This window comes from Anomaloglossus baeobatrachus, chromosome 1 (genome assembly GCF_048569485.1).
Source record: "Anomaloglossus baeobatrachus isolate aAnoBae1 chromosome 1, aAnoBae1.hap1, whole genome shotgun sequence".
NCBI classification, from domain to species: Eukaryota; Metazoa; Chordata; class Amphibia; order Anura; family Aromobatidae; genus Anomaloglossus; species Anomaloglossus baeobatrachus.
This window is the reverse complement of record NC_134353.1, coordinates 699,197,075-699,210,347: the sequence shown is the minus strand read 5'-3', so window position 1 is coordinate 699,210,347 and position 13,273 is coordinate 699,197,075.

The following is a 13,273-nucleotide window of genomic DNA, read 5'->3' as shown; positions in this document are numbered from 1 at the left end:
CTGGCTTACATGAGGACAGCCCCAGGAAAGGAAGACCAAGAGTCTCCTCTGCTGCGGAGGATAAGTTTATCCGAGTCACCAGCCTCAGAAATCGCAGGTTAACAGCAGCTCAGATTAGAGACCAGGTCAATGCCACACAGAGTTCTAGCAGCAGACACATCTCTAGAACAACTATTAAGAGGAGACTTTGTGCAGCAGGCCTTCATGGTAAAATAGCTGCTAGGAAACCACTGCTGAGGACAGGCAACAAGTAGAAGAGACTTGTTTGGACTAAAGAACACAAGGAATGGACATTAGACCAGTGGAAATCTGTGCTTTGATCTGATGAGTCCAAATTTGAGATCTTTGGATCCAACCACCGTGTCTTTGTGCGACGCAGAAAAGGTGAACAAATGGACTCTACATGCCTGGTTCCCACCGTGAAGCATGGAGGAGGAGGTGTGATGGTGTGGGGGTGCTTTGCTGGTGACACTGTAGGGGATTTTTTCAAAATTGAAGGCATACTGAACCAACATAGCTACCACAGCATCTTGCAGCGGCATGCTATTCCATCCGGTTTGCGTTTAGTTGGACCATTATTTATTTTTCAACAGGACAATGACCCCAAACACACCTCCAGGCTGTGTAAGGGCTATTTGACTAAGAAGGAGAGTGATGTGGTGCTACGCCAGATGACCTGGCCTCCACAGTCACCAGACCTGAACCCAATCGAGATGGTTTGGGGTGAGCTGGACCACAGAGTGAAGGCAAAAGGGCCAACAAGTGCTAAGCATCTCTGGGAACTCCTTCAAGACTGTTGGAAGACCATTTCTGGTGACTACCTCTTGAAGCTCATCAAGAGAATGCCAAGAGTGTGCAAAGCAGTAATCAAAGCAAAAGGTGGCTACTTTGAAGAACCTAGAATATAAGACATATTTTCAGCTGTTTCACACTTTTTTGTTAAATATTTCATTCCACATGTGTTAATTCATAGTTTTGATGCCTTCAATGTGAATCTACAATTTTCAGAGCCATGAAAATAAAGAAAACGCTTTGAATGAGAAGGTGTGTCCAAACTTTTGGTCTGTACTGTAAGTGGTCATAACCATGGATACCTAAGCTGCAATGCCCTGCACATAAAGTAAGAGATATAGCTAATCAGGAGATCTATACTACATTTCTAATTGGAGGTATTTGCTAATAATATTATTATTACACCTACTACATATTAGGATAGGAACTTGTAGATGGGAATAACTTTTTAATTCAAGCCATTGGCCAAGGTATGTAGTCTATGGAGCGTTCTCACATGACTAACAAGAATATCTACAATACTCCATAGTAATACCAGCCAGTTAATGTGCATTATAATATTAACGACTGTGTTAGCTGTTAGTATTGTTGCATTAAGTGACAAGTCGTAGACACTAGCATTAACCATATCAATGTGTACAACCCATAGTACAGTATATTAGCCAAAGTAAAGTTGTAGGTTATTGGGCAAAAGGCTGTGATTCATTAATAACTAGTTTGATTTCTCTCAGCCAGCTTGTTTAGTAAGGGTTAAATAATAATGCTGGCTGCTTTCAGTATGGAGTCAGATATGGTGACGGAGGGGGGTTTGATTTTTTTTTTCATAGTGCAGACATAACTAGAGTAATGGTGGTCCAGGCATTTGGCATTTTAATCAAAATGATCGTTGAAGGTGGGTGTATACTTTTGCCATTTTAGCTCATAGTCACATATTCAGGCTTACTGATAATATAAGGCATTGATGTCTGTACTAACGTTTTAGAACAGCTTGAAGATCATGATATATTTTCTTATTAGCTGATCTTCCAACTGTTTTGCTCTTAGAATATGCAATGCATCTATTGTGAATGGTCTTACCATTACAAGGATGCAGAATTTCTCACAAGAATGTATTCATTATAAATGTACAGATGACTGTTTTGTTTTTTTCCTTGTATTCTTATGTCTGAACAGTCTCCTACTTTATGTCTTTTACACTGTCTATATTTGGTACGTGACATGTTTGCATTATAGATAACCCACTTTGTGTAGGTATCACTGCTCTGACACAATGGGAAAGTGATTCCCCACTTGTAATGTCCTTTGTCCCATATGTGAATAAAATAAAAATGTTAAGAGTCATCATCAGACCTGCATTGTTATTTATGGTGTACCCAAGAGTGGAACTGAGCAATGCACAAACACAGTCCATATGTAAAATGGTGGTTTTATATCTACCCACGATAAAAGGGTTTAAATGCATCACTAGGTTAGGCCTCTTTCACATGTCCGTGTCTTCAGTACGTGTTTGGTCCGTTTCCTCACGTACCCGAGACACGGGCACAAGTAGACCTTTTAAAATCAATGGGTCTGCGCTCACGTGCGTGTTCTGCCATGGACCGTGTGTACGTGTGGAGCATACGTGTGTCCGTGTGCTCCACACGTCAACATGTCCGTTTTTCTCCGGCATCACGGGTGTCACACGGAACGCATACGGACCACAAGGAGGTGTTCCGTGTGACACACGCCGGAGAAAACACACGTGTTTGAGAAAAAAAAAACTTTAGTCACCTTCTCCAGCCCTGCTGTCTCTGCCGCTGCTGTCACTTGCTTCCGACTGCCGCTCATTATACTCATTGAATATTCACTTCACTGCGGCCGGAAGCAGCAGCAGCGGGGAGTCGGCAGGACCGGAGACCGAAGATCAGCACCATGGACAGCGACGCCAGGGACAGGTGAGGAGAAAGTTCCCGTTCTCTGTGTGTTATCACGGATAACACACGGAGAACACACGTGTGCCATAAACACGGCTCACGGAGGGCAAAACGCACCTCTGACACGTCCGTGAAAAACGTGCGTGGTTTTTTACGGATGTGTGAAAGAGGCCTTACACAATACAAACGACATACATTAATCGATAGGTAACTTAGACTTCATGAGACCGGTCTATTTAGTTTGAAATTCATGTCAGAATGACTGTATAATATTTGGTGAAGGGTTAACGCTATCTCCGTCTGGATTAGAGCTCCACCATGTCTGTCCTGCTACTGACACATTACTCAGTACAAGCATCTCTAAGACTAGGTTGGCAGAGACTTCATACACTGGGACTAATGAACTCTTTCACACTTTAGCTGTACTCATAACAAAAATTCAATGTTAGGATTTTACAGCCATTCTGATATGAATTTTCAAGGTGATCAGTCTCATCAGATCAAAGAGATTGATTTAATAATGTATACAGTTTATATTCTAAATTCTGGTGGCAACATATAATAAGATCTTCAAACACTTCTCAAATTTAAGTTGCTGTGTTAGATGTTTGAGGTTGTGCTCTTTATTCCCTTAAGCAGATGCATACAAAATTCTATTTGTTGATTTTGGAAAAAGACACTCCTGTCCTATCTCTTACCCAGTAGCATACCGCCAATGGTGGCAGCCAACGCCGCCACTATGGGGCCCGTGAGTCAGGGGGGCCTTATGCCTCTGCCCAGTATCGCACCTTCAACTGTATCGGCATTGCGGTTGCCAATACAGTTGAAAAGCAATGATAACAGAGGAAATGCTCCATTACCTGCTGCATCATTCTCCCTCAACATTTGAGATATGACGTCTCAGCTCAGCAGGCGCAATGAAGTCACTACTGTGCGCCTGCTGTGCTGAGTTGTGGAGAGCTACAGAATGTGACAACTCAGCGTCAATGAGGAATAGCTGACCACTTGTGTGGGAGTGAACTATTCTTCATTATGCAGATGTATTATTTCTTTGTTTAGTAAACCAAGAGACATTAACCATTGTCTCAGTTAAAAGCTTTGCTACCTCTTTCTTTATGTTAATTTGTAGAATATGTATAATATCTGCTGATTACAGATTGCATCAGCACCCTGCAGTGTACTCGTCTGCATTTGGAGGACACTTATGGCTTCTAACTGAATCAGCGAACGATGAATGAACAGCCATGATTGTCTCCCCCCCAATCCTGTAAAACACAATACCCTGAAATGAAAAATGAGTGATATAAAAAGGGCCTTGCTACTGTCACCTTTGTCAATCTACAGGGCATAAGCCTAGGGTCCATGGATCCAGGAGGATTACAGAACTGCTCCACTGCATGATATTGAGCCCACAATTCGCTTGGAGAACCCAGGAAAGGGAAACCCGTCACCTGGCTACATACATGCTCAGTCATCTTCCTACATTTGCTGCTATCTCCTCTCAGTGGGTGCCCGTCAAAAGTGGAGTGCTGCTGGCTGGGATAGTTGGCCTTGGATGCACAAAAATTACAAAGATTCTAATCCATGACGGGCCAGTAGGAGGGTGAGACTTTGTCACTTGTACCATCTTGCGTACTTGCTGGGAATGTACTATATGCTGTTGATGGTTGGTGACTCAATAAAGTCTTACCGGAGTGTGCCTTCAACCTTTGTTGTCTGTGTAGTTCTGCCTACAGGAGTATGGGCATTCAGTGGTGAGCCCTGGTCCGTGCAGTCTTTTGTAAAGATAGCCACGCTAGCAGATGAGAGCACCCACTAACCCTCATGTCTCCACACAGCACACATGTCACTGCATTGAGTACACTAATGGCCAATGGCCATAATACCATATGGATGACCATGGGATGTGATTATACTATTTGGAGATCTTTGGGGGCATTATAATATATGGAGGACTATGGGGGTGCATTATAATATATGGAGACCTATTGATGGTGCATTATAATATATGCAGGACTATGGGGTTTATTATAATATATGGAGGACTATGGGGTGCATTATAAAATATGGAAGACTATAGGGTGCATTATACTACAGTTAGGTCCAGAAATATTTGGACAGTGACACAATTTTCGCGAGTTGGGCTCTGCATGCCACCACATTGGATTTGAAATGAAACCTCTACAACAGAATTCAAGTGCAGATTGTAACGTTTAATTTGAAGGTTTGAACAAAAATATCTGATAGAAATTGTAGGAATTGTACACATTTCTTTACAAACACTCCACATTTTAGGAGGTCAAAAGTAATTGGACAAATAAACCAAACACAAACAAAATATTTTTATTTTCAATATTTTGTTGCGAATCCTTTGGAGGCAATCACTGCCTTAAGTCTGGAACCCATGGACATCACCAAACGCTGGGATTCCTCCTTCTTAATGCTTTGCCAGGCCTTTACAGCCGCAGCCTTCAGGTCTTGCTTGTTTGTGGGTCTTTCCGTCTTAAGTCTGGATTTGAGCAAGTGAAATGCATGCTCAATTGGGTTAAGATCTGGTGATTGACTTGGCCATTGCAGAATGTTCCACTTTTTTGCACTCATGAACTCCTGGGTAGCTTTGGCTGTATGCTTGGGGTCATTGTCCATCTGTACTATGAAGCGCCGTCCGATCAACTTTGCGGCATTTGGCTGAATCTGGGCTGAACGTTTATCCCGGTACACTTCAGAATTCATCCGGCTACTCTTGTCTGCTGTTATGTCATCAATAAACACAAGTGACCCAGTGCCATTGAAAGCCATGCATGCCCATGCCATCACGTTGCCTCCACCATGTTTTACAGAGGATGTGGTGTGCCTTGGATCATGTGCCGTTCCCTTTCTTCTCCAAACTTTTTTCTTCCCATCATTCTGGTACAGGTTGATCTTTGTCTCATCTGTCCATAGAATACTTTTCCAGAACTGAGCTGGCTTCATGAGGTGTTTTTCAGCAAATTTAACTCTGGCCTGTCTATTTTTGGAATTGATGAATGGTTTGAATCTAGATGTGAACCCTTTGTATTTACTTTCATGGAGTCTTCTCTTTACTGTTGACTTAGAGACAGATACACCTGTCTCTAACTGAGAGTGTTCTGGACTTCAGTTGATGTTGTGAACGGGTTCTTCTTCACCAAAGAAAGTATGCGGCGATCATCCACCACTGTTGTCATCCGTGGACACCCAGGCCTTTTTGAGTTCCCAAGCTCACCAGTCAATTCCTTTTTTCTCAGAATGTACCCGACTGTTCATTTTGCTACTCCAAGCATGTCTGCTATCTCTCTGATGGATTTTTTCTTTTTTTTCAGCCTCAGGATGTTCTGCTTCACCTCAATTGAGAGTTCCTTAGACCGCATGTTGTCTGGTCACAGCAACAGCTTCCAAATGCAAAACCACACATCTGTAATCAACCCCAGACCTTTTAACTACTTCATTGATTACAGGTTAACGAGGGAGACGCCTTCAGAGTTAATTGCAGCCCTTAGAGTCCCTTGTCCAATTACTTTTGGTCCCTTGAAAAAGAGGATGCTATGCATTACAGAGCTATGATTCCTAAACCCTTTCTCCGATTTGGATGTGAAAACTCTCATATTGCAGCTGGGAGTGTGCACTTTCAGCCCATATTATATATATAATTGTATTTCTGAACATGTTTTTGTAAACAGCTAAAATAACAAAACTTGTGTCACTGTCCAAATATTTCTGGCCCTGACTGTATATGGAGGACTAAGGGGGTGAATAATACAATATACAATGGCATGTAAATGTTTGCACACCTCTCGTCAAAATTATTGTTATTGTGAACAGTTAAGCAAGTTGAGGTTGAAATGATCTCTAAAAGGCATAAAGTTAAAGATGACACATTTCCTTTTTATTTTAGAAAAAAAACAAACAACTTTTCATTTTCTACATTTTAAAAATGAAAAAAGGTAAATGGGCAATTTCAGTAATTCTATCTGGCCGTTATCCAGTATTTAAGCAATGTTACAGCAATTTTACAGTATGAAGGTCTGTCTGGGGTCCTTCATACTATGCTTGGATGCTGTGTGGAGGCCATCATACTGTTTGGAGGGATAGTGGTGGCCATTATAAAGTGCAAAGAGGTGTGGGGGCTATTATACTGTATGTAGGTCAATAAAACTGTATGGAGGGCTGTGTGGAGGTCACATTTGGGGATCATACTGTGTGAGGCTACCCTTACTTTGCCAGGCTAGTTGAAGTTTGGTTTAGTATGGTCATCATACTGTGCGTATGGGGGGTACTGTGGAAGAATTCACTGTGGCGGTATCATACAGTGTGGTGCAGTTTTGTTGGTATCATACTTTATAAATGCACTGAAAGGGCAATCTAGGGCTTCAATAGGGGGAAAACTACTTTGTAGGGATTGTAAAGTTGTGAGATATGGTCCTATGTGACCAAGTTGAATATTTTTTTTTTTAGTTTTTGGGGGCGGGGAGAGGGGGCTACTAGAACTTCTGCTTTGTCCCCATCATTTTTATGATCTTACCACATAGTGTAGCTTTATCTGTTCAGCTGTCATCTGTTCATCCAGGTTGACTGTGCTTTGATAAGAAAACATTTTTTTTATATTTAGCTTTGCTTGTTGACAGAGTACAAAATATAATTTATCTCAATATTGCAACAAGATAAGTAATACAAGGTGAGATGATCAAATTGTTTGAATTTGCCTTGAATTTTACAAAAATTTTATTTTGTTTTCTTATTCGCTTCATGAAATTTCAGCAAAATGCCTGTTGGCTATTGTTTTTTTTAGAAATCTCAAAAGGAATTAAAAAAAAAATACCTCACTGCTCGTTTGTTCCCCCCATCCAGTCCTCCATGTAGCTGCCTTTGGCTTCTTCTTTGCCATCGCGACTGATGTCCTCATCCTGCATTATCATTTGGCACTGGGGCTTCCGGTGCCAAGTCAAGGGTGCTTTACACGCAATCGCTAGCGATGTCGAGCGCGATAGCACCCCCCCTGTCGTTCGTGTAACATTTGGTGCTCACTGCCGTAGCAAACATTATCGCTACAGCAGCGTCACACGAACATACCTTGTCAGCGACATCACTGTGACCGCCGAACAATCCCTCCCTCAAGGGGGAAGTGCGTTCGTCGTCATAACGACGTCACTGCGGCATCACTAAGCGGCCGGCCAATAGAAGTGGAGGGGCGGAGATGAGCGGGATGGAACATCCCGCCCACCTCCTTCCTTCCGCATTGCCGGTGGATGCAGGTAAGGAGATGTTCCTCGTTCCTGCGGTGTCACACATAGCAATGTGTGATGCCGCAGGAACGACGAACAACATCGTACCTGTGGCAGCAATTTGTTTTCAGATCATTTGAGAGTTGTTTTGAGGAGCCCATGATGCCACTCTTCATAGAAGATTCAAATAGAAGAACAACTTGCAAGTGGCCACCTTAAATACCTTTTCTCATGATTGGATACACCTGCCTATGAAGTTCAAAGCTCAATGAGGTTACAAAACCAATTTAGTGGTTTAGTAAGTCAGTAAAAAGTAGTTAGGAGTGTTCAAATCAAGAAATTGATAAGGGTGCCCATACTTTTGCACTGGTCAAATTTTGTTTAAATGCAGATTGCACATTTTCTGTTAGTACAATAAACCTCATTTCAATCCAGAAATATTACTCAGTCCATCAGTTATTAGATATATGAAACTGAAATAGCTGTTGCAAAAACCCAAATTGTTATAAAGAAAAAAGGTTAACATTAATAAGGGTGCCCAAACTATTTCATATGACTGTATATAGTAGAGCACATCACATACCATACCTTACCATAACCTAACTTTGAAATAAGTATTCTTAAAGAGTTTATGCCACAAACATAATTTCATCAACAGAATTGGCGACAATTTTATGATCCTCAGGCGTCTGACTACTTTGACATCCACGGATCAAAAAAACATTGGTCCACAAGTGGTGTGTGATGTACCATGTGTGTATGCATGACCTCTGCTGTATTGACATCTATGGGTGGTGGGTGTAGATGAGCAGTAGTGCACCCACGTGACCATCATTCCCATAGACGGCAAATGTAATTTATATGTAATTGAAAATACGTGTTTGGTATACACCGATTTTAAATCTACTTTACTGGCCATACATCTGGTTTCTATAGAAGCATCAACATTAATCTAATGTCAGTGTCTCTGGATTTACTGTAGCTGGACGTATTCCAGCACGTCCCCAGTCATATAGCATGGACGTTGTGCTGAGAAAGCTAATCCACAAGTGTGCTGCTGGCATAGAGGAAAGTATCTGATGAGCAATGATATTCCAATATACGGTGCCGTCTATACATTTACTCATTGCAAGGTTTGCCATGCAAACTACATTGATATTGATCCACTGTCAACTTAAATTACTGTCACCTGAGAGATCAGATGATGACCAGGGATTGTTCTCCCATGTTGTCTTAGATTACTGTATAGATTTGTGTCTTATTCTGCATCATCTACCTTAAATAAAAATATTAAAAATATTTTAAATATTAAATGTGTTGTCTTATGTCCATAGGTAAACTTGGAAGGTGCATGTTAAAATAAGCAACTGCAATTTACCTTTTATTAAAAATCCAAACCCTAAGGATTTTAATTCTGTAGTGCACAGCTTGTTGCCTACATTACTGGATACTTTAGAGTGGCTGATTTTCTAGGCAATGAGTGCGCACTTAAAAGCTGTTGGCTATAAACGTCTCACGCACTGCTCTGAAGCTGTCTGTATTGCTGGATAGGGCCAGTCTCCGTACTCCATACTTCTCTGATGCTGCGGTGGCAATCTTGGTTCTGCTTTTGGGTGCGCTCAGGTGAGACCAGTGGAGCAACAAAGCCACTGGTCTGGATTGTCAACGTTTACGAGGCCCACTGCCCCTGCATACAGGAAACCAAGAGGTCGGGGAGAGGTGGGCTCTTGAAGAAAATAGATATACATCTACGAGGGGCTGCTGATAAGTCTTTGGGTTTGTGATTTTTTTGTTTCTATGGTAACAAATGTTACATCACATGAAAGCCTTATGTGTCAAATATATGTTTTCAAAATTTTGTGTTTGTTGCTTATGGCACAAGTGTTCTATGCACCCGAGAAAACAAAATGGCAGAGTCTAATGCAATATTCACAGCAACTGCGAGTAGAGGAGTGATAAAATTCTTGTTTCTGCAAGGAAAGTCCGCAAAGGATATTCATAGTGATATGTCACAGACATTGGGGGGATCAATGCCCTTCATATTCCAGTTAAGAACTGGGTTGCCAAATTTAAAACAGATCACTTCAGCACCAATGATGAGGAACGTCCTAGATGACCGAGAGTGGTTGTTGTTCCGGTGATAGTCGATGCTGTGCACAACCTCATACTGAAGAATCAACGAATTTCAACTAAAGCAATAGCAGACATCATGGTGATTTCCCGTCAACGCGTTTGTGTTATTATCTATGAACATTTGGACATGAGGAAACTATCTGCAAAGTGGGTCCTCAAATGTTTGACAACAGATCAGAGAAGCATGCGAGTGAAAACTTCCTGGTCCATTTGTCAGCATTTCCGGAATCATAAGAACTTCCTGGATCGACTGGTTACTATGGATGAGACCTGGATTTATTTGTATGACCCTGAAAACAAGAAGCAGTCAAAAGAGTGGAGGCACAGTGGTTCTCATTGTCCAAAGAAGTTCAGGGTGCAAAAATCAGCCACTAAGGTGATGGCGTCTGTGTTCTGGGATAAGGAGGGCGTGCTGCTGGTGGACTACCTTCTAAAGGGTTCCACCATCAATGTAAGATATTACATTAAACTTTTGGACCAATTGAAGGCAGCTCTGAAGGCCAAAAAGCGCGGCAAGCCGTCCAATGGAATCTTGTTCCTGCAAGACAACGGCTCCGTTCACACTGCACAAACAACCATGGCAAAACTGGCAGAGTTGGGCTTCCAGCTGGTTGACCACCCACCTTATTCACCAGATCTAACTCTCTCCGACTATAATCTGTGTCCAAACCTGAAGAAACACTTCACTTCAAGGGTACCAAATTTCACACTATTTCTGATGCCATGGCTGGTACGGATGTCTGGTTTGAGGCACAACCGAAATCATTCTTTTTGCTAGGCTTACAGAACTTGGAATACTGATGTAAGAAGTGTGTTGACATCAGTGGAGAGTATGTGGAATAAATGTATAGTTTCATCATCTTATCTCGTTTCTTTCTGGGTAAAGCCAAAGACTTATCAGCAGTGGCGTAACTAGAGTTTTATGGGCCCTAGTGCAAAATTTGGACCGGGGCCCACCCTCCACGTACACCGACACTTAGGGTACGGGATAATGACACTGAAACTCGGGGTACAGGATAATGATGCTGACACTTGGCTCTTACCCTCAGCACCCAGGTTTCCCATAATCTGCTATACATCATTCCCTCGGCACCCAGCTTTCCCATATCAGAGCATGTTAAAGCTGGGTGCTGAGAGATGTACAGCAGAGCATGGGAAAGCCGGGTGCTGAGGGAAAGAGCCTTTTTTCCTCAGCACAAAACATTCCCATCCCATGCTTGTATCTTTATCCCCCCTCGTATATAGTTCTCCAAATACTATAATGGCCACCACATAGCCTTCCATATAGTATAAAGGGTCCCACATAACCCTTCATATATTAGAATGCACCTCCATAGTCCTCCATGTATTATAATGCATTTCCCATAGTCCTCCATGTATTATAATTCACCTATAGTTCTCCATATATTATACTGCACCACAGTCCTCCATGTTTTATAACGTACCCCCATAGTCCTCCATGTATAAAGTAGCCTCCATATATTATAATGTAGCCCCCATAGTCCTATATGTATTACAATGCAGCCCCATAAGCCTTCATATTGTATTATGCAGCCCCATACTCCTCCATGTTTAATGCACCCATATAGTCCATGTATAAGGTGTCCTTCATGTTTATTATGCAGCCCCATAGACCTCCATGTTTCATGCAGCCAACTCCCCCCCGGGCCTCCATGTTTCATGCAGCCAGCCCCCCCAGGGTCTCTATGTGTCATGCAGCCAGCCCTTTCCCAGGCCTCCATGAGTCATGCAGCCAGCCTCCCCCCCAAAAACTCCATGTGTCCTGCAGCCAGCCCCCTCCAGGGCCTCCATGTGTCATGCAGCCAGCCCCCCCCCAGGGCCTCCATGGGGCCTGGCTACAGAACACATGGAGGCCCTGGGGGGAGGGGGGGCTGGCTGCAGGACACATGGAGTCCTTGGGCTGCAGGCTCCCCCCAAGGACTCCATGTGTCCTGCAGCCAGCCCCCCCAGGGCCTCCATGTGTCCTGCAGCCAGCCCCCCCCCAGGACCTCCATGTGTCCTGCAGCCAGGGCCCCCCCAAGGACTCCATGGGTCCTGCAGCCAGGCCCCCCTAAGTACTCCATGTGTCCTGCAGCCAGGCCCCTTCCCCTCAGGGCCTCCATGTGTCCTGCAGCCAGGGCCCCCCAAGGACTCCATGTGTCCTGCAGCCAGGGCCCTCCCAAGGACTCCATGTGTCCTGCAGCTAGGCCCCCCCCCAAGGACTCCATGTGTCCTGCAGCCAGGGCCCCCCCAGGGCCTCCATGTGTCCTGCAGTCAGGCCCCCTCCAAGGACTCCATGTGTCCTGCAGCCAGGCCCCCTCCAAGGACTCCATGTGTCCTGCAGCCAGCCTCCCTGTGTATTCACTGATTTATGAAAAAAAAAAAAAAAAAAAACAAGTACTCACCTCTCTTCCCCTTCCACTGCAGTTCTGTCCTCACCTCTACTTGTTTCACCGCTGCCCGTCCACACTTCTGTCCTCGTTCCCCCGTGGTTCCGGTCGGCGTCCTTCTATCCTGCGATCTGTGCTCTCACCACACAAGCAGTCGCACAGAAGTGACGTCACCGCGCAGGCACGGGGGAAGACTGATGATGCATAGAATGGCACCGGCCGCTCTATGCAATGTCAAAGCAGTTCGCGGTGACGGGAGCGTGGTGACGGGAGCGCGGTGAGTGACGGGAGCGCGGTGACGGGAGCGTGGTGATGGGAGTGCGGTGAATGACGGGAGCGCGGTGATGGGAGCGCGGTGAGTGACGGGAGCGCGGTGACGCCACCGCTGACACCAGGCAGGGGGGCCCGGTGTCAGCAGCAGTGACCGGGTCATATAGCGCCTGCCACGCCGCGTGGTCTGCGGCAGAACAGCGCAGCTCCTCTCACAGAAAAGAGCTGGCTGCTGATCTGCCAGGCGGCCGCAGGCCCCTAACCTCCCGAGCGCGGTCGCAATCGCAACCGCTGCGACCGCAGTAGTTACGCCCCTGCTTATCAGCAGTCCCTCGTATAAATGAAGACTGACTACAAAATACATATAAACATAGAAATGTATTCATTACATTAGTATTTATATACTATATTAATATACAGTATGTCTAGTTGATTGCTTATACAATAATAATAATTTTTATTTCTATAACGCCAACATATTCCACACCACTTTATAATCCAGAGGGTGTTTGTACAGACAATAAATACATTACAC